The sequence below is a fragment of the Cydia amplana genome, chromosome 9 (assembly GCF_948474715.1).
Source record: "Cydia amplana chromosome 9, ilCydAmpl1.1, whole genome shotgun sequence".
Lineage (NCBI taxonomy): Eukaryota > Metazoa > Arthropoda > Insecta > Lepidoptera > Tortricidae > Cydia > Cydia amplana.
The window spans coordinates 11,785,973-11,811,640 of record NC_086077.1 but is presented as its reverse complement, the minus strand read 5'-3'; the positions used below and the strand labels follow the sequence as shown (position 1 = coordinate 11,811,640).

At 38.0% G+C, this 25,668-nt stretch overlaps 1 long non-coding RNA gene across 1 annotated transcript in view; it reads left to right on the top strand.

Annotated features, from left to right (window-relative positions):
• LOC134651163 (uncharacterized) overlaps positions 1-23,361 on the top strand; it is a 61,042-nt gene extending 37,681 nt beyond the window's left edge. The window contains exon 2 of the long non-coding RNA XR_010097081.1: positions 23,238-23,361. This is a non-coding gene — a long non-coding RNA (uncharacterized LOC134651163). The remainder of the gene's footprint in view (positions 1-23,237) is intronic.
• The last annotated feature ends 2,307 nt before the right edge of the window (positions 23,362-25,668 follow it).

Below are 25,668 nucleotides of genomic sequence, written 5' to 3'. Positions count from 1 at the left end.
TTTTTTGGCTAATTGATATAAGTTTTGAATAGCGCGCCTCTCATTGCGGCATAGTCAATTAGGCCATTTTGGCCATTTTTGAAGGGCTCTAGCGCCTTAAAAAACAAACATATCAAAAAAAGCCCAACGGTTATATTATTTAATTTATTACTGACCTGAGTTAAGAGCCAACAGGAGCTGAGATTTACATATTTTAGGTAAATATACCCGTCTCGCTAACAGAAGCGGCTCCTAAAACTAGTGCGATAAGGACAAGGCGAAAAATCCTGCGTAAAAATCTCAAAAATCGAGGTTTCGTACTCGACTGTTTCCTCCTCCAAAACTTAACCAATAGTAACCAAATTTGGAAATCTAAATGATTATGACATTATCTGTGTCGGACCGTTTTGCTTTTTTGGCTAATTGATATAAGTTTTGAATAGCGCGCCTCTCATTGCGGAATAGTCAATTAGGCCATTTTGGCCATTTTTGAAGAGCTCTAGCGCCTTAAAAAACAAAAATATCAAAAAAAGCAAAACGGTCCGACACAGATATTGACAATATTAATCTGTGTTGCAAAAATCATTGCTCTAGCTTCAAAACCCACGGAGGAAACAGTCGAGTACGTTTGTATGGAGAAATGACCACTCCTGTTGGCTCTTAAATAGTAAATTCATTAGTCAGCTATTTTGTTCTCGTGCTGCAACAGTCAAATTGATAGACCGAGGCCCAGACTAATAATTTTCGATTTGGTATGCTATCGAGTGAAATGTACCTACTTACGCAATCGTATCACTAGACTGAAACTGAAACTAGTGACATTGCTATATAGGTACACGCCTACACAGTGATGAATATGGCCATGCTGACATTGCTGAACAAATTTTCCCATGGTTCCAACTATATTATTGAAAAAAAAAATCCTTAGAAAGCCTTGAGAGCTTTAGCTAAAATGTTGCTTTACTAGTGTATTTTTCGCAAATTTAATTAAACGGAATTTGTGGTTCGGTAAAATGTTGTTACTTTTTCACCTCGGATTCACCCAGTGTAAAACTCGTTCGATAGAAAATTTATATTTTGGCGAAGCACCGGCAGCCTGAATTATTTCTGAGCACATCGCATGGATGTTTACGATTTCGTTTTACTTTTTAATTATCATCCCGCGTTTTATTCCGAAGGTTTATTTCCACGAATTTAAAAAGTTCCTGGGACATCAATCGCGAAGGCAACTTTCAATTAAATGGGCTATGGTTATTGTATTTGAATTTTTCAATTTTTTTAAAGGTGCGCATTGTATATAATTGTGCAATTAGAACGATATGACTATATTACACTGGGCAGGTATACATTGTATACTATATTGCGTTGTTTGCTGTAAGATTACACCTATTCACGTTACAATGATCTCTGAAGTGCCTTTTCTTGTTGTATATGCTTTTACGACATAACAGGTCAAGTTCGAGCCATTAAAACTTTTTACGACTGTTTCAATACATTACTTTCAATATACGTTGAGTGTCTTCGTAGAGTACCTATTATAAATATCTTATGAAGTCGATACATTTTCCGGTCCTTTTCTACTGTTGCTGCTGGGAACATCGAAATTAGAGTTGAGAATTGTGTATCTGTGTCTTTTCTGTATCAATTTATTATGCTCTATCACGAAAAAGAGCGATGTACACAGACTTTCCTAAAAAAAAATTTTTTTTTTAAGGGCGGTTGAAGTTGAATGAGGTGTTTCCGTTACTGTATACGATATTTCTGAAGTTGTTACTAGATCAGAAAGGGTCCAGCATTAAGAAAGAAATATGAAATAGTGCCATGGGAAACAATAATGAGGCACGCGGGGCACACGGTTTTGTGTGGACATGTGAAGTTTGTTAGTGCATATTATTATTTATATATATCAGTTACTCAGATTTCATTTTGGGGGGAAAAAGTTACCACTACTTTTGTGGTTCCTTATAAAATTTCTAATCTGAAAAAAAAAACGGACTAGAGTCTGTGCGGAAAGAGAAGAGTCGTGGAATGTATGGGGCCCCATACATTCCACGACTCTTCTGTTTCCGCACAGACTCTATACTTAGCTACTGCCCATGAGAGTAGCTATGAAGTATCATCGTGGTTTAATTTGGGAATTTCGCCATTTTGATTGCTTGCCTTTATAGGGAGCAAATTAGATATTTCCGGAAACTTGTTTATGTTCGTATTCTCATTAAACAGCTATTCGTGTTTAATAACGAACGGTTCAAAGCAATAAAGTCAAATATCAAGGGTCCTAACATTTGGAATTATATCACCTCACCCAGGCTAGTTATTCTCGTATAATTCGTATACATATTATTGAACGCAGGCGAGCATTTGGCTCTTGACGAACAACAAACACAGGGGATACTACGCGTTCTCTCGACCTTATATCTCGGCATATTTAAGTACAATCAAATGTATCTCAAGAAATAACTATCTGAATAGAGCCCTGTGTTCTGGCTTTAAATCGCTCTATGCCTAAAGTCTGTGCAGAAAGACAGTCAGACACAGATAATTTCTTTCTAATGAGAAACCTAACCTATTTGGTAACGGAATGCCGTTACCAAAATTCAGGTTAGGTTTTGGAAGAGGAAAACATGTTAACCACAGCTTTGCCTTTATGGACAAGCGGTCGTGCACTATCCTCATAAAGTTCAATTGTAGTTTTAACTCTTAACTTATATATACAGATGGGCCTTACTATCACTAAAATGGTGCTAGTTTAGCGGTGTCACGCATGAATTCGAGCCAATCGTGCAGTCTAACACTAGTTGCGACCAATCCTGCGTGTGATGTGAACTCATCAACCAATCGCGTTGTCTTTACGAAGTATAGTATAAGTCAATGGTTTTAACTAAGTATGTTATGCTTCTGTGCACAAATGTGGCAAACAGTACTATTTCTCATCCGGTACCCGGTACTTCGCCACAATCTGTTACGGAACTTTATACCTATCTCAACCAACTTTGGAGAGGAAAACTTGGGCACCATTCTGACTTGAGTAATTTAGTTCATATTCAACATGTATATCTTGTTACCTACCTCAGACTAAATTTTATATGAAGATGTAGAAAATCCCCTTTATACAGGAAGGATTTTCTTTTTGGGTCAGTGAGGGCAGCTACCAGATCCCGTGCTGCTACGAGAAAACGGTCTTAGAAGACCTACCCTCGATTTAAAATTAATGAAGATTGGCTTTTACAGATTTTGGAAAAAACATACAGGGTGCGAGAAAAAGGTCATTTTAGACAAAAAAAAAATGCCAATCGATCCCATTCCTATTGAGAATCAAAAAGCTTGTATGGAACCAAAAAAAAATAGATTTTTAGAATTAAATTCAGAATTAGAATTAGGCTAGAAAAGCCACAAATCGATGAAAACTTTTCCCATACAATTTGTATGAAAATGAAAACTTTTATTTTGCACATGCAATTTTTGTATGCCAACCGATTCCATTCCTATCCAGTATAAATAGTTTCCTAGGGGTCAACTTACGGCGATGTACTAAAAAGCCACAAATTATTAAAAACTTTTTTCCATACATTCTACCTCGAGGCTATAGTCGCCCCGAGCACCATTAGTACTGATTAGATAATAATATTATTTAAGTTTTTGACTTACTGTTTTTTTTTGTTAATAATTTATTATAGTTATGTATAATTCAATTTAATGCTTATATTCTTATATGTCATATTTGGTGTATACTGTAAGTGACATTACAATACATAAATAAAATAAAAATAAATAAAAAAACATTTACTATGGAGAAAACGTGAAATTTTATTTTCTCAAAAATGGACGCCAAAGTCGACGTTACCGGTTAAAAAATAGGTCGCGAAGTGCGCAGTTTATGCCAGATTTCAGCGAAGAGATTATAAACCTTTGTACTCAACATTATTGACCAAATGGGTCCATTTATTTTTAAAATTTTCACATTTTCAGAAATTACATAAAACAATTGCGTCATACACTCACGGCGCGATTCGAGAAATGAATTAGTGATTCACTAGATATGAAATAGTAAAGATATGTGATGTTTCACGGCAAAAAGTACCTTATGGCGGCTGGGGGTTACGCTATTATTAACGCCGCTCCAATATTCAGCCGGGGCAATGGTACCTTTTGCCGTGGTACGTCACATACTTTATGCTTGTTTGTGCAATATTTTACGCTAAAACAATGTTTTGATTGTTTGTAAGGAAGACTTAACACTTTTCGGACAAACTTCTTGAGCACCAACTGGAAATCTGGAAGCAGCATGGGCCCCGTCGGGACTAAATCGGGAGAGAGAAACTTTAGACAACTCTTTACGACAAAGTTAAGACGAAAGGGGAAAACTGTTTCTCTAGATACAAACATAGACCCCGTTTTCCTCTCTGTACATACGATTACGATACTATTTGATATACATTAATTATAGCTATGCCACAACATTTGATTTTTTTAGGATTTTGTTGATTAGAAAAGTTCAAAATTCTTATAGTTATTAAAAAATAAAAATGAAACGAAGGGCAAAAAAAAATAATATAAAATCTAAAATCTAAATCTAATCTAATTTAATCTAGTAAATCTGACATTATATAAAGATAAATAAACTAAAAACAATCATCAGGGCAATGTACATTAAATTGTGTTAAAATATTTTCTAAAATGTAAACCAGTTCATCCGTACGGATAAGTGGTCGTTCACTATCCCCTTAAGCATCAAAAGTGGGTCAAGCTTACTCAAAACATTCAAAAACAATCGTAGGGTTTCCGGGCCCGTAGGGATTTCGCAGTGGTATTTGAAGGTGGCAGGTAGTTTCAGTCTGACAAGGGTCCTGTACGAGTGTAATCTGTCTGTACCAGAAGCATTGTTCAGACGCAAATAGTCACGTCATTTTCTCGAACATTAGTAAGATACAACATTCATTTCTGACATAAATAATCCACTCAAAAACAACGGGTATAATAATGGAAATGATTTACTGCCGTATTCGAACTTCAAGATATTCACAAGAGACGACACGTACTAGATCCATTCTAGATACGTTATAGTTTAGATTTCAACTAATTCTCTTTTGCAGCGCAATTCGGGCAACCAATGTCACTTTTACGATAGGTCGTGTTAGATATCTATTAGATCTCTAAGTAATATCTTGTTGAAATATTATATAAGTATATTACTGGTGAACCTACATGTATCACATAGTATATGGGTAGGGGAAAGTGGGAGAATTGGGAACACTATATTAACAGATGTATGAATAACGCCGTAAGGTCTTTGAATAGGTAATGTTAATCAATATATACAACACTAGCGACCCGCCCCGGCTTCGCACGGGTTAACAAATTATACATAAACCTTCCTCTTGAATCACTCTATCTATTAAAAAAACCGCGTCAAAATCCGTTGCGTAGTTTTAAAGATCTAAGCATACAGACAGACAGACAGACAGACAGCGGGAAGCGACTTTGTTTTATACTATGTAGTGATCATTTCATCATGCCGAACGTATTTAAATTCTTTGAACATTTGATCATATTCTGTAGATTTAACAATGTCGCCTTTTAAAATACATCAAAGGTCACCCTGTAGGCTGTTATCAGAAATCCATCAGGCCATGTTTGTTAAAAGCTTGTTAAAAGATTATTCTTGAAGCAAAGTAAAGTATCCGAGCCTCTGGAAAAATAACTCTTTGCCCTTTATCTTTTGTAACATTTTTCTGCGACTTTCAAAGCTTTCTTGTATTTTTTTCATTCTCTTTCGCAAATAAAATATTCAGTGTAATAAATAATTCTTAGAGAGTGCTGTTGCCAATCCATTGCTTAGATCATGTACAAATATAGCGAATATTAAATATTGATAAAGACATAAATTTGGATGATTTCGGGCAAATGGATCATTAGAGGGGGATTAAAATAGAGGGTTTCTGAAGCCTAAAAATATAAATAAACCTAAAATATATTTAAGAAGAAATAGAACCATAAATAAATAATAAATCAATTCCATAGTTGTTATTGTTGTTGTTACCCTAAGGCCCACTTGCACCATCTCACAAACCCGGGGTTAAGCGATTAAACCGTTAACCAAGTGGCAAATGGTACTGGTAACCATGGTAACTCCAGGTTTAACCGGTTAACCCCGGGTTAGTGAAATGGTGCAAGTGGGCCTAAGGCACACAAGATCGCGCTACGCCTTCCTATCTTCAGCGACCCTTCTGGCCAATTCCATAAGTAGTTAAAAGTAAGATATATTTAATTATTCAGGTATCTTATTAAATAATAACACACAAAGTCACAGCTCGAGTTAGGGAGCAACAAATAAAAATAAAACACGTTAGTACTGCCACAAATGAAACTGATCTAACGTAAGATGTATTGTGTATAAAGTGGAGTTAAAAATACTAATAATTAAATAATAATTAATTATTATTATTACGGGATTATAGGCCCGTGAAATCAGAGATACTAATCAGAGCCAAGAGCCAAGTTTTCATATCCGGCCGAAGATCCCAACCCGAGGCGAAATATGGCGAAATTGTTTCTTTAATAACGCCAGGTTTTAATTTCAGCTCAAGAAAATAGCTTCAGAGACAACAATTTTTAAGAATCAAATATAAGACTTGAAATTTTATACAGTACCTTATCTTATCTTATCTTATTGTTTTCGGGGGCCCTTGCGGATACACTTCGACCCAAAGGGATCTTTTGTGCAATTACCCCCTAGAGAAGATCCGTCAACTACTCAAGAGCTTTTCCCACCATATCCATGTGTCGGATGATGGAGTTCATGGGTAGCGTTTTAAAGTCCTTTGGTTCCAGATATCCTGCTCCAAAGTCCTTCATTCTTTGTCTGGCGAGGGCGTGACATTCACACATTAAGTGTTTCACTGTCTCTTCCTCTTCGCCACACATACGACAATCGGTGTTTTCAGAGTGTCCCATCTTGGCCAGAATTCCTTTGACCCCGTAATGGCCAGTAAACACCCCCGTTATGATTTGGAGTTGTCTTTTGCTAAGTTTCCAAAGCTTTTTGCTCCAGCCGGAGTCTACTCCTTGCATAAAGAGCTTTGCATGCTTTAGACCCGTCAGACTGTCCCATTCTTCCTGATGTTTGGTCTTGGTATGGTCTTTAATAGCCGTTGTGATGGTTCCCTGTGAGAGCCCCACGAATGGTTCCGGACCTATAAGATTATTTACAGATCCGGTTCTGGCAAGTTCATCTGCATTTTCATTGCCTATGAATCCCTCGTGCCCTGGGATCCATACCAGTTGCACTCTGTTTTGCCTTCCAAGCTGGTTCAGAGCTTGGACGCCATTATATACCAGTCTAGAGTCCACTCTGGGCGCTTCAAGCGCTTTGAGTGCAGCCTGACTGTCGCTGAGTATATAGATATTCTTCCCTTGGGTTTGCCTAACTATATTCTCATGCACACAGGCAATTATAGCGAATGTCTCGGCTTGGAAGACAGTGGCGTAATTGCCTATGCTTGTACTACTACTAAAGTCATTTGCATAAATGCCTGCCCCCGTACCAGATTCTGTCTTAGACCCGTCTGTATACCATATGATGTCGTTTTCATCAGAGATTGGTGCTTCAAGACCTTCGGTCCATTCAGCCCTTGTTGGAATTTTAACGTTAAAATTCTTATGGAACACAAACTTGGGTTGCATCTTATCGCAGCCCATATTCGTAATCCTTTTCATGAAATTGTCACATTCCATGTTTGTGTGTTTGGTCTTTGGCTTGCTATCGCTCCAGAGGCCTGTTAGGACCAACCTGTGTAACGATTTTCGGGCCTCAGATTGTATCACTAGGTGTAGCGGCGGGATGTCTAGCAGTACCTCCATCGCCGCGGTTGGCGTCCTTCTAAACGCGCCAGTAATAGCCATGCATGCCGTTCTTTGTATTTTCATAAGGGCATCCCTACATGCGCTCTTTAGTGTCCTTGGCCACCATGGCAGGCATCCGTACAAGATGATTGGTCTTACCATCATGGTATAGATCCATCTTAGTACCTTTGGGTTTAGAACCCACGTTTTGCCATAAGCCGATCTACACATTCCAAACACTCTAAGTGCCTTGGTGATCCTAAGTTCGACATGCTTTCCCCAGTTCAGTTCTTTATCTAGTGTAACGCCTAGATATTTCACTTCATTGGACATTTCCAGTACCCTTCCATAAAGCTTCAGCTGCTTCATGCCATTAAGGGTCTTTTTCCTGGTAAACGGTATTACCACTGTTTTGCCTGGGTTTATGGAGAGCTGATGACAGTTGCACCATCTCTCCACTTGCTTCAGTGCTTTATTCATGATTTCCGATACTGTTCCCGGGAATTTCCCGTTTACAAGAATCACTAAATCATCTGCATACCCTACCGTATGTATTGGGCCTTTGTTTAGTTCTTCCAACAGTGAGTTAACTACCAGACTCCAGAGAGTTGGTGAGAGAACCCCACCCTGCGGGCAACCCTTCGTGGCCGTAGCTAATATTTCATCTCCCATAAGGGAGGATTTTATTAGTTGGCTATTTAGCATAGTACCAATCCATCTACAGATTGTCGGCTCTATGCCATGTTTAGATGCTGCAATACTGATTGCCTGATACGTGGTGTGGTCGAATGCCCCCTCCACGTCTAGAAAAGTGGCCAGAAATAGTTCTTTGTTCTCTATCGCCTGTTCCGCTCTGGTTGTCACCAGGCGTAGTGCCGTTTCAGTCGATATACCCGGCTGGTACGCACACTGCAATTGGTGCAGCGGATGCCTCTTAAGAGGACCATCCCTTATGTGTCTGTCTACCAGTTTCTCCAGTGTTTTGAGGAAAAACGATGACAGACTTATCGGCCTGTATGATTTGGCTTCTGTGTAATCTGCTTTGCCTGGTTTAGGCAAGTACGTTACCTTTACCATCCTCCACACACGCGGCACGTGTCCGAAGGCTATACACGCTCTGTACAGTCTACCTAAGTGCGGTATTAGTACATTGGCGCCCTCTTGTAGTAGTATGGGGTAGATTCCCTCTGGCCCCGGGGCTTTGTATGGTTGAAATGTGGATAGTGCCCATTTTATCTTATCGTGATCTACTACCTTTTTAGACGTGTCCCAGTTGTACCTGGTTGTGCTAATGGATTGTTTTATTGCACTGGTTGCTACATCGTCCGTTACGCTCTGATGTATTATCGAGCCTGGGAAGTGTGTGTTACACATAACTTTAAGGGTTTCTAGCCCCGTTTCAGTCATTCCTCCGTCACTTCTTCTAATGGAAGTAAGAGGAACTGACTTCATTGCGGCTAGTGCCTTTGTAAGTCTCATGCCTTCCGGTATGGACCTGATTTGATCGCAATGGTTCATCCATGCTTTCCTTTTTGCTTTCCTCACGGCTTTGCTGTATTCCGTGAGTTTCTGCGCGTAATGCTCAAAGTCATTGGTCCTTTTAGCATCATTGAAGACAGCCCTGGTTTCCTTCCGGAGTTTTGCAATCTCCGGGTTCCACCAAGGCACCTTCTTCGCCAGGATTTTCTTTTCCGGGCAGTTGTTTGACCAAGCTGTGTAGACAGCTTGTGCTATCTGTCTGTTTCAAGTTCTATGTCAATAATAGAGTTTAACTTGCCTTTAGGGTCTCCCAGTTCCACCTTCAGGTCGCTTTTGAACGCTAACCAGTTGGTGTTTCTGGGATTCCGTTTGCGTATAGTTTCTAATTGGAGTTTAGTCTTATACCTGAAGCATATATATCTGTGGTCCGATAAAGAAATCTCCCCAGAGACATGCCATGAACTAATCTTATTACTCGCGTTGTTGGACGCTAGCGTTATATCAATAACCTCACCCCGCCTTGCATTGACGAATGTCGGTTCATTGCCTTTATTTAATATTTGTAAAGAAGAGCTTACCAGAAAATACAGTACCTACTATTTGATTTGGAATATGTATCAAAGTTTACTTTAGATAAAAAATTACCTCTCTCCAGGAATATTATTTGTTTTAAGCAATAAAGGTAAAAAGGAATAGGTACATAGTTAACTTGAACTGAGGAAACAATACTTTTTAGGGTTCCGTACCCAAAGGGTAAAAACGCGACCCTATTACTAAGACTCCGCTGTCCGTCCGTCCGTCCGTCCGTCCGTCCGTCCGTCCGTCCGTCCGTCCGTCCGTCCGTCCGTCCGTCCGTCTGTCACCAGGCTGTATCTCACGAACCGTGATAGCTAGACAGTTGAAATTTTCACAGATGATGTATTTCTGTTGCCGCTATAACAACAAATACTAAAAACAGAATAAAATAAAGATTTAAGTGGGGCTCCCATACAACAAACGTGATTTTTGACCGAAGTTAAGCAACGTCGGGCGGGGTCAGTACTTGGATGGGTGACCGTTTTTTGCTTGTTTTGCTCTATTTTTTGTTGATGGTGCGGAACCCTCCGTGCGCGAGTCCGACTCGCACTTGGCCGGTTTTTATTAAATGTGCCATTAAGAACGTATAGTTCCATATATTGTAGTCTGAAAAAAAAAGAGTAGAAATTAAAAAGTGGCAAAACTGTAGTGTGGTTCCGTTTTTGATTGATTGATTTGAAAGGGACGACACTACAGTATTGCCACTTTTTTAATGTGTACTCTTTTTTGCCACACTATAGTTCCTTAGTTCAACTGCTGGACTTACTTAACTGCAATGACACATAGTTTACCAATGATTAGTTAAGATCAATAATGTTGCTATAACTTGACAACGAATCTTCATATGATGGCTGCCGCCCTCAAAATGCGGAATATCTGTTCAATGATTCAACGGTATTGGCACACTGGCAGTAGACTTCCACAGGTTAAATAAGTACCTACTTTACGTAAGAACATTTATAATGCTCTTAAAAATATTAAGTACGGAGGAAAGCCAAATGTAAGGTAAATATTGCTACGTTTAAATCGTACCAATAAATTTTGTTAAATCTGACATTAGGAACACTATACGGTATTTATGGTCCATTAAAGGACGTTATAGACGTTCAACTGTGTCTCTGCATATTACACTTTTGAAACTTGAAACTTGCTTATGAAGGCTACCACATATTTTTACCGTGTGTTTAAACACAGAGTAAAGTTAAAAAGTAATCCATTACCCCTCCTTCCCTCAAAGATACATGCGCGAAACTTACACAGCTGCAATGCAACCTGCATTAATGTGGTTTACTCTAGTCATTTACATACTGGCATATGAGTCAAAGTATGGCGAATAGGAAATCATTTAGAATATCTGATGTTTTTAGTTTAACGGATAATTGTCGGATATGCCATAATTCTTATTATCCCTTGAAGTGGCAGGAACCGGCTCCCGGACAATTTACGTCATTAAAATTTATTTGATTAATTAAAATAAAATCGATATTCCAACAACTCATAAACAGAGATCGGACAGATTGGCGTCATTGCTCGCAATAATGTGGACATGACTCCAAATTTGATTAAATAATTAATCATTTAATTAATTTTTTACCTGAGATTTAATTTTGTTCCCTAGTCAATAAATAGCACTTAAATATTTATTTTTGATATAAAAAATAAGTACCTACAGAAAATTTGGAAAACATACTGATTATTTTTTTAAATAAATTTACATTATAAGAACTCTTTGTGTTATTTATTAATTAGGAATCAAAATTAAACCTCAGGTAAGAAATTAATTAAATGATTAATTATTTAATCAATTTTGGAGTCATGTCCACATTATTGCGAGCAATGTCGCAAATTTGTCCGATCTCTGCTCATAAATGACGTATGCCATTTGAACGGGTAAATACGATCTAAAATCCAACAAAATATCGTTATAATAATAACTATGCTTTTATTAGGCGCTGGTGGCCTAGCGGTAAGAGCGTGCGACTTGCAATCCGGAGGTCGCGGGTTCGAACCCCGGCTCGTACCAATGATTTTTTCGGAACTTATGTACGAAATATCATTTGATATTTATTACCAGTCGCATTTCGGTGAAGGAAAACATCGTGAGGAAACCGGACTAATCCCAATACGGGCCTAGTTTTCCCTCTGGGTTGGGTTAGGTTAGGGCAGATGGCAGTCGCTTTCGTAAAAACTATTGCCCACACCAATTACTGGGATTAGTTGCCAAGCGGACCCCATAAGCCGTGGCAAAATCGGCGGGAAATATGGGGTTGCCCGCCTCAGACCTATATCCGTCTATATGTCTTCGGCCGGCAACCCCTTTCGTCCCGGCCTCTGTAGTAATGTAAATAAGTTCGTACCCTTACATTGATATGAATTTTTAACATGAAAAGAAAGTAACTGTTTCAAGTACCTACATTACTATTACACGGCAGAGGAACAATGAATTACAAACTATATCGAATTGTAGTTTGTTTTAACGAAATTAGGCTTTAATATTTCTGAAAGCTGTACGATAGTTATAATACGAGTACATTCGGTGCTTCAGGTATTAGTTACTAAGGTGTATTCGGGTATTTCCGAATGAACGAATAGTGACGGATAATTCCGAAAGCTGGCTCTTACTACAACGGAATATGAGTGATTTTACAATGATTTTCGGAATTACCCGATTTCCGGAATTACCCGAATAAACCTTAAATAACATTTATTACTGTTAAACATCCCAAAAATTTAGACATTTTTAAAGACTTTTTGGGTAATTACCCGATTAATTAAACGGTTAATTAACCGTATACATCGATAAATTTGTAATGAATATTTACCTTGTAAAATAAAATAATCAAGAACCTCAGATTACTAACGAGACAAAACACTTCAGAGGAAAAAAGCCTACGCGACATAGTAACCTGTATTAAGATAATTCTCTTTTCATTTTAAATATCGCGGGCGCAAGGCTTCAAAGGCTTGGGAAGCTTCATTGAATGCTAGTCCATCATGGTATCAGTTCAGTAAGTAAACCTATAAAGGAGTTAGGCTATTGATTATTTATATTATGAGCTAAATGAAGTGGCGCTAATGTATTTTTGATGACGACACACGGCTGTAAATTGCGCCCAGCAGTTTGTATATCGTAAGCCCCAATCCCTTGAACCATGGAGTTCAGGCCCCAGGACATAGATTTCACCGTACATTGGTCTAACAAGTAAACATTAACGATATGTAGGTTACCTATATACCGACTCAGAAATGTACAGGAAATTATCAGTGTCAAGTGTATCGTCAAGTTGGTGGAATAGGCCAAAAAGCTGGCTTATTTCTCGGCCAAGGCTTAGGCATCGAAATCCAGTGGGGAAATATAGTCAGTTATGGTTTTCCTTCCGTGCGAGCGATTTATCATGCTGGCGCCGCATCCGGAAACCGCATCAGTGTGGTACCGCCTAAGCAGAACACCTGTGTGGTACCCGCCTAAGCAGATCATCTGTGTGGTAACCGCCTAAGCAGAACATCTGTGTGGTACCCGCCTAAGCAGAACATCATTCTGTGTGGTAACCGCCTAAGCAGAACATCTGTGTGGTACCCGCCTAAGCAGAACATCTTTGTGGTAACCGCCTAAGCAGAACATCTGTGAGGTACCCGCCTAAGCAGAACATCTGTGTGGTAACCGCCTAAGCAGAACATCTGTGTGGTACCCGCCTAAGCAGAACATCTGTGTGGTACCCGCCTAAGCAGAACATCTGTGTGTAACAACTGTGCTATTTTTATACTTGTGTGTCTGTAGGTACATATTTTATTTTATAATAAGCTAAGCTTAATTCGCTGCCTGTAGAGAAAGAGTATAATAAAATACCCTTGCCATTTGACTTATTTACTTGACAATAATTCCAAATCCAAACATGCTCACAGCATCAACCCCTCCTATTTTCGCTCAGAATGATTGATTACTGGAAAGGTGCAAACAAGCCTTAACAGCACAGCCCGCCGAACAACCACAATGCCGGGCAACCATTCAGTCCTTTGCGTTGGTACTGGAGATGATTTCAGGCCCCTATTTCACCACGGTGACAGGTGCGACAATTGTCGAAATCACTGTTACTGACGTCACAGGCCTCCATAGACTACGGTAACCGCTTACCATCGGACGGGAGGTGTGCTTGTTTGCCACCAACATATTAATTAAAAAAAAAACTCCATTATATCGCCAATAAATAAGTACAATTTTGCGAACCTAATGACAATTGTCACAAGAAACACGACAATTGTCACGAAATTCCGACATAGAACTCATTTCCTGTCAAGAATTACCGAAAGTTCTATTAAATCGTGTGACAATTGTCATCATCATCATCATAAACTTCGAAAGAGAAATACCCGTTTTTTACCGATATAATAAAGTTTTTTTAAATAATACAATGATGGTGGCAAACAGGAATACGGCCCGCCCGATAGTAAGCGGTAACCGTAGCCCATGGATGCCTGTGACGTCAGCAACAGTGACATTTGTCGAATTGTCGCACCTGTCGCCGTGATGAAATAGGGGCCAGGTGATTTAGTAAAAGACTCGAGCTTGGTTTACTGCACTATCTTCAGATAGTGTAGTTACCACCAGTTATGGTTTGTGTAAAAATCTAACCGTTGTGAATTTTTCAACATAGATTTCGTTCATGAAATTACATTACATTGCGGTGGTGATCGAGTGGATATGACGTCCGACTTTCAATCCGGAGGTCGCGGGTTCAAATCCTGGCTCGTACCAATGAGTTTTTCGGAACTTACGAGGGCTGTTTGATAAGTACCCGTTTATGAAAAAAATAATCAGTTGTTTTTGTTTATATGCATTTATTTTTCTTCATAGTCTCCTTTTAACTCTATACACTTGTTCCACCTATATTCAAGCTTCAATAAACCATCCAAAAAGTATGATTTCGGAAAGTCATTAAAATAGGCCTCTGTGGCGGCAATGACTTCGTCATTTGATCCAAATCGCTTACCACCGAGCCATTTTTTCAGGTTGGGAAACAAAAATAAATCGCATGGGGTCAAATCTGGAGAATACGGGGGGTAAGGCAATAGGGCGTAGCGTAATTGTGTTAATTTAGCCATCACAACTCTAGACGAATGAGCTGGTGCGTTGTCGTGATGAGACAGTACTTTTTTATTTTTTAAATGGGGTCGTTTGTCCTTCAACCCAGCGTCAAATTCATCCAATAAATTGGCATAGTACTGCCCTGTTATCGTTTTCCCCTTTTCTAAGAACTCAATATGTATAATACCCTGCGAATCCCAAAAAACGGTCGCCATGACCTTTCCAGCCGATGGAACGATTTTTGCTATCTTTCGCGCAGGTTCACCCAAAATCCACTGCTTCGACTGCCCTTTCATTTCCGGGGGGTAGTGGTGACCCACGTTTCGTCTACGGTCACGAAACGACGCAGAAACTCCTTCGGGTTACGTTTGAACACGGCCAAACACTGCTCCGAAGTAGTCAGTCGGTTCCGTTTTTGCTCCTCCGTGAGTAAACGCGGCACCCACCTCGCCGATACTGTCTTCATACCCAATTTTTCTTCTAATATGTTTTGTACCCGCTCGATTGGAACATTTACAGCATCAACGATTTCTCGAAGTTCAATTCGGCGGTCGGCTAAAACGATATTTTCAATTTTCTTAACCATATCGTCTGTAGTCACCTCAATTGGGCGGCCTGGGCGATCCTCATCAAAGACGGTTGTTCTCCCCCGCTTAAACTCGGTAAACCAGTATCTGACGGTTGTCATAGAAGAAGCACATTCATGGTAAACCGCTTGCATTCTTACTTTTATTTCATCACATGTTTTTCCTTCCAAAAACAAGAATCTAATTACAGACCGATACTGCTCTTTCTCCATTTTCACAATTTTAAGTTCACGCTTTCACTGAATCGCTGTCAAATGAGAAAAAAATAAAAGAATGCTGTTTTTTTTAAAATTTTCCCACCTCTGAAAAATGGCTTAAAACGATTGTATACATATTTTCGGCCCGTGATATTAATACATTTGGAAAACGGGTACTTATCAAACAGCCCTCGTATGTACGAAATATCATTTGATATTTACCACTAGCTTTTCGGTGAAGGAAAACATCGTGAGGAAACCTGCATACCAGGGATGTTGCGGATGCAGATTTTTTGACATCCGCGGATGCGGATGCGGATGCGGATTTTTAAAGGCTCACATCCGCGGATGCGGATGCGGATGCGGATGTCAAGATTAGGTACTTAGAAAACGTCAAATATTACATTTTTAGTATTTTTTTAGGGTTCCGTACCCAAAGGGTAAAAACGGGACCCTATTACTAAGACTCCGCTGTCCGTCCGTCCGTCTGTCACCAGGCTGTATCTCACGAACCGTGATAGCTAGGCAGTTGAAATTTTCACAGATGATGTATGTCTGTTGCCGCTATAACAACAAATACTAAAAACAGAATAAAATAAAGATTTAAGTGGGGCTCCCATACAACAAACGTGATTTTTGACCAAAGTTAAGCAACGTCGGGCGGGGTCAATACTTGGATGGGTGACCGTTTTTTTGCTTGTTTTTTTTTTTTCTTTTTTTTTTGCTCTATTTTTTGTTGATGGTGCGGAACCCTCCGTGCGCGAGTCCGACTCGCACTTGGCCGGTTTTTATTAAAAAAACCAAACGTTTAGTATTTGAGCAAGAATATAGGTGGGTTATATTTAATAAACAGTAACTTCGCCGACTTTTCTGGATCTAGACGATTTCGTTATAGGTAATGACGAAATTACCTAGCACTTACGCCGCCGCTAAGACGTTCCTGTACCGACTTGTTCAACATCCGCATCCGCATAAGCTCCGCATCGATTTTATGCGGATGCGGATGCGGATGCGGATGTTGAAAATAATGCGGATGTTCCGCGGTTGCGGATGCGGATGCGGATGTTCGCAACATCCCTGCTGCATACATCTGCGAAGAAATTCAAAGGTGTATGTAGTCCCCAATCCGCATTGGGCTAGCGTGGGGACTATAGCCCCAGCCCTCTCGCGCATGAGAGGAGGCCTGTGCCCAGCAGTGGGACGTATATAGGCTCAAATTATTATATTATATTTATTATTAAATTACATTTTTAAATAATATAATTATGCTACTTGTGGGACGCCTGTCAGGAAGATAGGCCATCATCAAGTTATTAAAATCGCAATTTTTAAGATACCTACGTACCTTACTTATCTACCGCAAATCGATAATGCCAACAGTATCAAAAACCGAGCTTGAATAACACCCCAGGCTAAAAATAAATCACTCTGACACGACAAAAGCAAAACAAATCACTCACGAGTAAATCCATTCTTTCATTCAGAAGCATTGTATTCTTTTATATTGTCACGTTCAGTCGTTTTATCCGTGTTATTTTTAACCAGACTACCTCTCATACGTTTACTTAGACTTTACTAGGCGTTTTATCCCAGGATCCACACTTCTCATTCGCTTTCTGTGCCGTTTTATACCAAAATAACCGATCTTTTACTTTTAGGACTCAGTTTTTAGATGATATTTTGAAATACCTGCGAGTGGTATACGGCGAGGCGAAGTATTGAGGAAGCTGCCAGTTGTAAACTTTTTATAGTTTGTCAAAGGACTGTCTCATTTCAAACATAGACAGAGAAAATCATACTATCTTTGTCTTACACTAGTACTAGCACCCAAAAGAAAAGGATGAGTATAGTTTTCCTGGTTTTTACTGACTGACAAATTGGTTTGACCAACTATATAGATACTTATATTCCTTCAGGTGGCCAATATCAATATTGAGTGTTGATGCGATAACAACGTTGAGTTAAGGGCGTCACACACGACGAAGATACTATAATATTTTATGTTAAGATGCCTGGATATAAAATATTTTAGTATCTTAAGGTATCACACACTGTTAAGGTACGATAATATACAGGATGTTGCCTGTAACACGAGCAAATAATTAAAACATATATTATACTGATCAAACTATAACTTTTAAAAATTATGACTCCTTTAGGCTTCCTCCTTTTCATACAAAATAAATATTGCTTTCAATGTACGCTGACATCAGTGTGTTTGACGTTGCTTGTCACGCTTTAAACATAACAAAATTTGCAATACATTGCGTCTTAGAATAAACTATAAAGTGTAATAAAAATCAAAACATAAGTTATTTTTAAAAGTTGCTGAACAAATGTTGGTCAGTTTGAGGAGTACAGCCTACAGTTTAAGGGCCTACTGCAGCCTACTTTATTGCTCCTGTTACAGGAAACACTCTGTATATCCGCTCGATAGCTTCTAACGTATAAATATGAAAATATAAAGTATCTTAGCCGTTTGTATTATGTTCGCATAATTATCTTGCGAAAAACGTTGTCGCCCTATCTGACACTGTTTCGATACTCTGCCCGTCCGTCCGTGGCGTTCCGTCGTCCATCCGATGTATTTGCTTTCACAGTGGAGAGATATTTATGCCAGATGAGAGTAATCACATACTTTTGATTTTTATGACTAATCAAATATTTTTAAGCGACCCGATCCGACTAACGATATTTTAGTCGTCCACAAAGCATCACATATTTTTACTGAGGTGTCGTCATATACTTATGGCTCCAATGGAGCATCAGATATTTTTGCACGGCTGCCCACAGTCATATATTCATGCTGGTGACTGTACAAGGCACCTACGACCCGATTCGAACAATGCCTATAAGATGTCACAGTGATACAATACTGATCTGTCAGTGTCAAAAGTGACGTTTTCGATTAAAGACAGGAATACATAGCGTGAGTACCGCAAACATCGGAAATAGTTGTGTATTGACAGAATATCTAATATATATGCCTCCTCCCTCCAAATCTGATATCTGATTCTGATACCGACATTTCGATGGACTATGTTCGCGGCAGGCATTCAGAGCTTTTTGAGTGTAATTACAATCTATTGTTTTAGTGAAACAACCAACCATTGTTTAATTTATAGCCTCTTTGGTCTCGGAAATGGATCTGGGCTAAATTAATTAATTGCTGATACTTGATACGAGGCACTGAATACGGTAATTATTAGTTTAATCTAAATTTAAATTAAATATTTTAGTAGCACGCGTGTGTAACGAACCTACTCTACTATAGTTCGTTTTTTTTAGCATTAGAAATAAGGTAAACAATCTTGATGTGTCTTTTAATAGAAAAACACATTTTAAAAATAAGTTACGGTAAATATGTAACAATTATGAATCTAATACGATGTTTTATAGTCTTCTGCTTTCATAAGTAATATTTATTGGTTTTTAAAAAGTTTTTCAATTAAAAGACATGTCAAAATCGCTTACCTTCTTTCAAGTTATTTCTAATGCTAAAAAAACGAACTATAGTAGGTACTAAGGATATATAGTGCTATATCTAATCGTAATCTAATATAGTAGTTTAGTTTACAAAGTAGTTTTTTTTTAACTCCACGAGTACCTATGTAAATTAGTATAGTTTCAGGCCTTTTTTAATCTCTACATATGTAATAGTTATAATGACTATGTATTAACAGTATAAGTGTTTTGGCATATCTAGAGCTGTAAACTTATACCTGTATTTATTTAAAGAATAAAGAATAAAGAATAGGTATCTGAGCGTTTTCCAAAAAAAAATGTACATTTCGTTTATCAAAATATTGACTTCTTGGGCTCATTTTACTCGTAATCATTTGTACATTCACGCCTCATACATGAAAAAATGTGTCCCAAAATTTTGTATGAAAAAATATTTTTCCAGTGCGTCACGTTCATACAAAAAAAAATCGTACAAAAATGTGACGATCATGAAAGAAAATCTTGGTACATATTTTTTCATATATGAGACGTGAATGTACACATGATTCTGAGTAAAATGAGCCCAAGAAGTCAATATTTTAAGACATGAATGAAATGTAGGTACATTTTTTTTGGAAAACTCTCATCTATCAATGTAGGTCTAAGGTACCTATCTAAGTACCAAAACGTTCCCTTCAAATTAATTAAATGTCTTACCTGACTACCTAGCCAGTATTATTATATGAAGGTGTACCTAATCTTAGTCTTATTTTAAAACGACATCCGAAATCCAAACCGACCCACCTCCGTCACGGTTTCACACCCTCTGATCGCTTCAAGAAGCACGTACACTGGCGTCACATAACTCAGGGAAACGTGAAGTCATCCTACTTATCACAAACCCGTCTTGCCTGACAGCTTTTTACTACTAACTCGACGCCGAGATCCGTAGGAAAGACGCCCAATCTGAAGGTCTACCGCGAACCACGTTCGACGTGTTGCCTCCGTGTCACACTTACGTACAAATTAACAAGTGCGACAGAGAGGCAACACGTCGAAAGTGGTTCGCGGTAGACCCTCAGGGGCCATGCTTATAGTGGTTCGTCTACGGCGATATGTTAGGTAATCGTTATGAATCGCTGTGTATTCCTATTGCTCCCGCGAGTCGAGTTATAAACCAGCGTAAAGTGACCCCGAGATCCGTAGCCAAAATATACTTTATCGGGGAAAACCTTATATTGGATAACCTAACCCTTTGATTTAACCCACGCACCTCCATCACTAGCGGACGTATTCTCCGCACGGAGTCCTTATTTAAAAGGGTTCAAAAACGTTTTTCACATATTTTATGGAACAAGGCGAGGGCAACGCGACTGCATTTCCAATTCGTGGATTTACCTTTTATTCTAATAAATATGTAGGCATATTAATTATTTTAAATCGAAGTCTTATTTTTTACTCATGTTTATTGCTGAAACCGCTTCGCATTTTTTAAATGTATTTTTCCTAATTTAATTAAATACTCGTCCACAATCAGTTTACCTTTGTATCACTACACCTTATAAAACAAAGACCCCTGCCGCGTCTATCTGTCTGTATGTTCGCGATAAACTCAAATACTATCGAATAAATTTTCATACGGTTATCACCTATCAATAGAGTGATTCATATGGAAGGTTTAGGTGAATAATTTGTTAAGATTTTGTGTAAACCGTGCGAAGCCGGGGCGGGTCGCTAGTCTCTAATAACTGTCGGGTAGTCACCAAACACCCGTCTAAGTGACATATTCCATACATTTTAGTCACTCGGGTCTGGAGTTCTTATCCTATATCGTGTAAGATAACATGAAAAGGGCTCATAAGCCCTCGAGAATTATAATTATCTCTCTCATACGTTTTGTTACCGAGTTCCAGCTTCAGGCAAACAAACATTTGTTATTCCCTAATTCACGTTCCGGAATTTAGAGGGCTTTGATGAAAACTAACTTTAATGGTTGGTATTAAGACGGTTTTTACTTTAGCAAGCGTGAGATAGAAATGTGAGAATAACTAGACGATTTACCAGGCCGTTTCATCTTTAAATCCACCCTCCTACTATACGGTAATACATCATGCAATTGCCTTCGTATTAAGGCTAGGATTATTATACAGACTAACATACGGGGTGTAATTGTTATTGCAAAGCTTAGCTAAACTCTGTGGGATAAATGGATTTGGCCACATAAAATAACTATTACAGTACATACGGGGCTAGTTTTCGAATCCGCACTAGTGCGTAAAATAGCACTTTTCGTGCGTATGTCGAAACTGTAAACTGCCATATGTACTGTAAAACGTTGTTCGATACACGTGCGAATAGGTAATTCCTCTTTTTCGCACTTGTATCGAAAATAACTATTGTACAAAAAATCGACCTCTTATAAGCGGTAATTATGAATGTACCATTGTTCAGCGATTTCAATCCTTTTCTCGAAGTCAAGGGCTTTATTCATATAATTATATAGATTTTCATACAGTTAAGCTTAAAGGGTTGTGAATAAATCTAGGGTGAATTTTAGGTACCTACCTACTAACGCCAGCTCTTACATTTCATACTAGTAATGTTACTTACTATATATACCAGGCGAAAACCCTACCACATTTGTTAAAATTCATGAGAATAGCTTAAAATGTGAATTTGATAGTGTACGTTTTTTACATTGGGTACAAGTAGACTTATTATTACATAGGTACCTATTAGTTACGTCACATAAATATTACAAAATTGAAGTCTGTATTAATCGCCGCCTAATTGATCTAGCGAGGCGATAGGTCTCCTTTACAGTTTGGGCAAAAATGTTTCCAAAGCTCCCACCCCGGTTTACTTTGATAATTTTAAAACGGCCATAAAATTACCATTACTCATTATAATCATTATCGACGGCAACAGTTCGTGTAACTAGTTAAAGATTACTATAAATATATTTGATGTTTTACCTACTTTAAAAAATCTTGCATAAAAATATATTTTCGCTTAAAATCTGAAATTTCAAAGTCGCCCCTGCATTTGAAAGCCACTTCGTTTTACGGTAAGGTACACGTTGTTTAAGTGTCCTATATTAATTAGATGCTTTAGGTACGAATAAAAACATGGTATATTCCCGCGGTTAGCATATTATTCGCTTGTCCCTCACACTCCCGCGCTCACATAAAACTCAGATAGGACGACACAGCTACGCGTAGGTAACCAGAAAGGAAATAAATGTGACTAACTTTTCTTTTTAGGCGTGAAATGCGCCTTTACATTTCTATGGGCCCGATTCGGATTTCGAACTAGATATCTATTAGACATCACCAAGATACGACAACGATATTTTAAGATCTAGCCTGTCAAATTTGACATTTCCACGATTCTGGAGATACTCTTGAACGATTTTCACAATGTCTAAAACGTCTACGTCTCGTTATGTATTTTTAGATCTCTAAACGATTTTGAAATGATCTTAAAACGATAATTTAACGTAAAAGTGACATTGGTTGCCCGAAGTGTGCTGCAAAAGATATCTAGTTGAAATCTAAACTAATTGGTATCTAGTACATATCGTATCATTCTCTTCTCTAGAACGGATCTTGTTTTCCCAATACCGCGGTATCTTCCATATATTTCACGAGATTACTAACGAAACACTGACGACCAAAATGCTGCCTGAAATATCGCCATTGTTAGGCTGAGGGGTGAGCGTTGGATGAAGGTTTAAATTTCAGTCCAAGTATTCTTATTCAGAGTGTCTCTAACATAGTAGGGACTTAAACCCGAGGACCGATTTTGCTTTCATTACAATCGACCTTTATGTAAAGAGAACTAGCGACATCACTAAATATGTGCCCTAAGTAGTAGTTTTTAGGATTCCGTAGCCAAATGGCAAAAAACAGAACCCTTAGTCACAGCCACTTTTTTCCGAAACTATAAGAACTATACTGTTGAAACTTGGTAAGTAGATGTATTCTGTGAACCGCATTAAGATTTTCACACAAAAATAGAAAAAAAAAACAATAAATTTTAAATTCAAAGGTGTATGTGAAGTCCCCAATCCGCATTGGGCTAGCGTGGGGACTATAGCCCGAGCCATCTCGCACATGAGAGGAGGCCTGTGCCCAGCAGTGGGACGTATAAAGGCTGAATTATTATTATTAAATTTTGGGGGTTCCCCATACTTGTGCTTCTTGCCAAATTACTGACTATCCATTGTTTCGTTTGACATATTTACTTATATTATATGACTTACGTTCCAACTTATTTAACGGTTCTTTTTTTAAATATACCATGTACCTATTGTAGATTATCTTTAATGGTTCTAAAGTATCCAAAATAAATTTTATTTATTGGCGGACTTAAAAACATGAAATAACGTAAATATTGCCCGAAACCTAACTTTCTCTTCCATTGAGACTTTAGACTCGTGCCGGGTGCCCTCCGAGGAATTTCATCTCAGAACAAAAGTACTCAGGACTTTGAGGTATTTTATGGATTACTTGGGAACGCTTACTTTTGTAAGTATTACCTAAAATAGACATTAAAACTTTCCCTTTGTGATATATTTCAGCTACATTTGACTACGTAACACATAAGTCTAAACAATTACTAACCGAGTCTCTTAAGCATTTAATGTGCTTCTGGCTTCAAGACCATGTGGAATACGCGATGGCTGCTTCCCAGTGAAGATGCGCCTGCGATTATAATGCCCAGAGGATGATACTTCTTGGGCAGCATCTCTTGTTGTTTTGGGTTACCCTGTTTAGATATTTTAGAATGGGCTATTACAGTTTTTAACGAACATGACACTAAAGTATGAAACAAAAACATTACTTATGTATAATTACTAATGCACTAATTCAGAAACTTAAATGATCTAATGATTCATTAGATAATTTAAGATATCTGTCCGGCTGTCCTTACCTTTACCAAAGATTATATTTTATAACTATAAAAATAGAGAGGCCGCTCACAAAATAGTATGTTCGTAGCTATACTATGCTACGAGTACTTATATACTATGCTCGTAGCGCGTAGCACTAGCTGGCACTGAATCTGCCGTATTCGAACTTCAAGATACTCACAAGAGACGACACGTACTAGATCCATTCTAGATACGTTATAGTTTAGATTTCAACTAGTTCTCTTTTGTAGCGCAATTCGGGCAACCAATGTCACTTTTACGATAGATCGTGTTAGATATCTATTAGATGTGAATTAGATCTCTAAGTAATATCTTGTGGAAATCGTTCAAAAGTATCTCCAGAATCGCGGAAATGTCAAATTTGACAGGTTAGATCTTAAACATATCGTTATCGTATCTTGGCGATGTCTAATATAAAAAAAAAAGTCCGTCAACCAAATCTTGTCAGTAGCAATGTAAAGCAAACTAAAGTAGGGCAACACTCAAAGAGCAGTATTGCACTAAGAAAAGCAGCAATGTACATCGAACCAAAATATTTTTTTTTTCCGCTGAGCGCGCCCTGCGTACTTCAATTCAAATTGCCACTCGCGGTTTATTGAAAAAAATTGAAACATGGACGGACAATTTAAAAGCGATGTTAAAACAATGTTAATCAGAATGATGAACAAATTTGAAGATATCAAAAACAACTCCCTATCGCAGTGCTTATATTCTCTTTGTTTCCTATCTATGTCTTCTAAGTTTACTAAAATAAAATCATATCAAAATGCAGATAATTAGATATGCCACTTGTTAATGTAAATTAGTGTACTCTTCTGGATGAATATGACATACCTGTATAATTTTTTTGATTGGTATATATTGTACAATATACATATTAAAAATAAAACAACTGATATTTGGGTGTTTATTTAATTTAAAGGTAAATAAGATAAGGGTCACTTTAGTTTACACTATCATTAATTGAACAGGTCATTAATTGAAAAAATATAATGAAGTTACCAATGTTACTCTGTAGTAATCTATTGCATCCTAAGCATAAAACAGATTTGTTTTGTTTGATTTGTTTCAAAATGTGTAATTTAAGTTACTACTACTAGTGCTTCATATGCACGCTGAATAAATTATTTTCTTTTATTGAACAAACAGGTATGTACAGCGACTTAAAACTTCTTTTAAAGTAATTGAACAAACAGGTATGTACAGCGACTTAAAACTTCTTTTAAATAGATACATCCCTACTTCAGCAAGTATAAACTAGGATTTCCCATAGGTACATATGTGCAGTAACTGAGTGCATGAATCAAATCAGCCTACATACGTAATCTATTTTCTTGATGATTAACATAATGACAACTTTTACAAGAATAATCTGTTCCATTGCTCTCAATATTTTTGTTACATTTTTAAATAATAAGTTTATTTTTCGACTTGGTTGTGTTGTACACGTACATAAACTGCCATAGGTAAGTATTGTCTGAAGAGATACTACCTACTACGAACGCCTTATATTGGGCAAGATTTAATCCTGCAACAAACATGTAT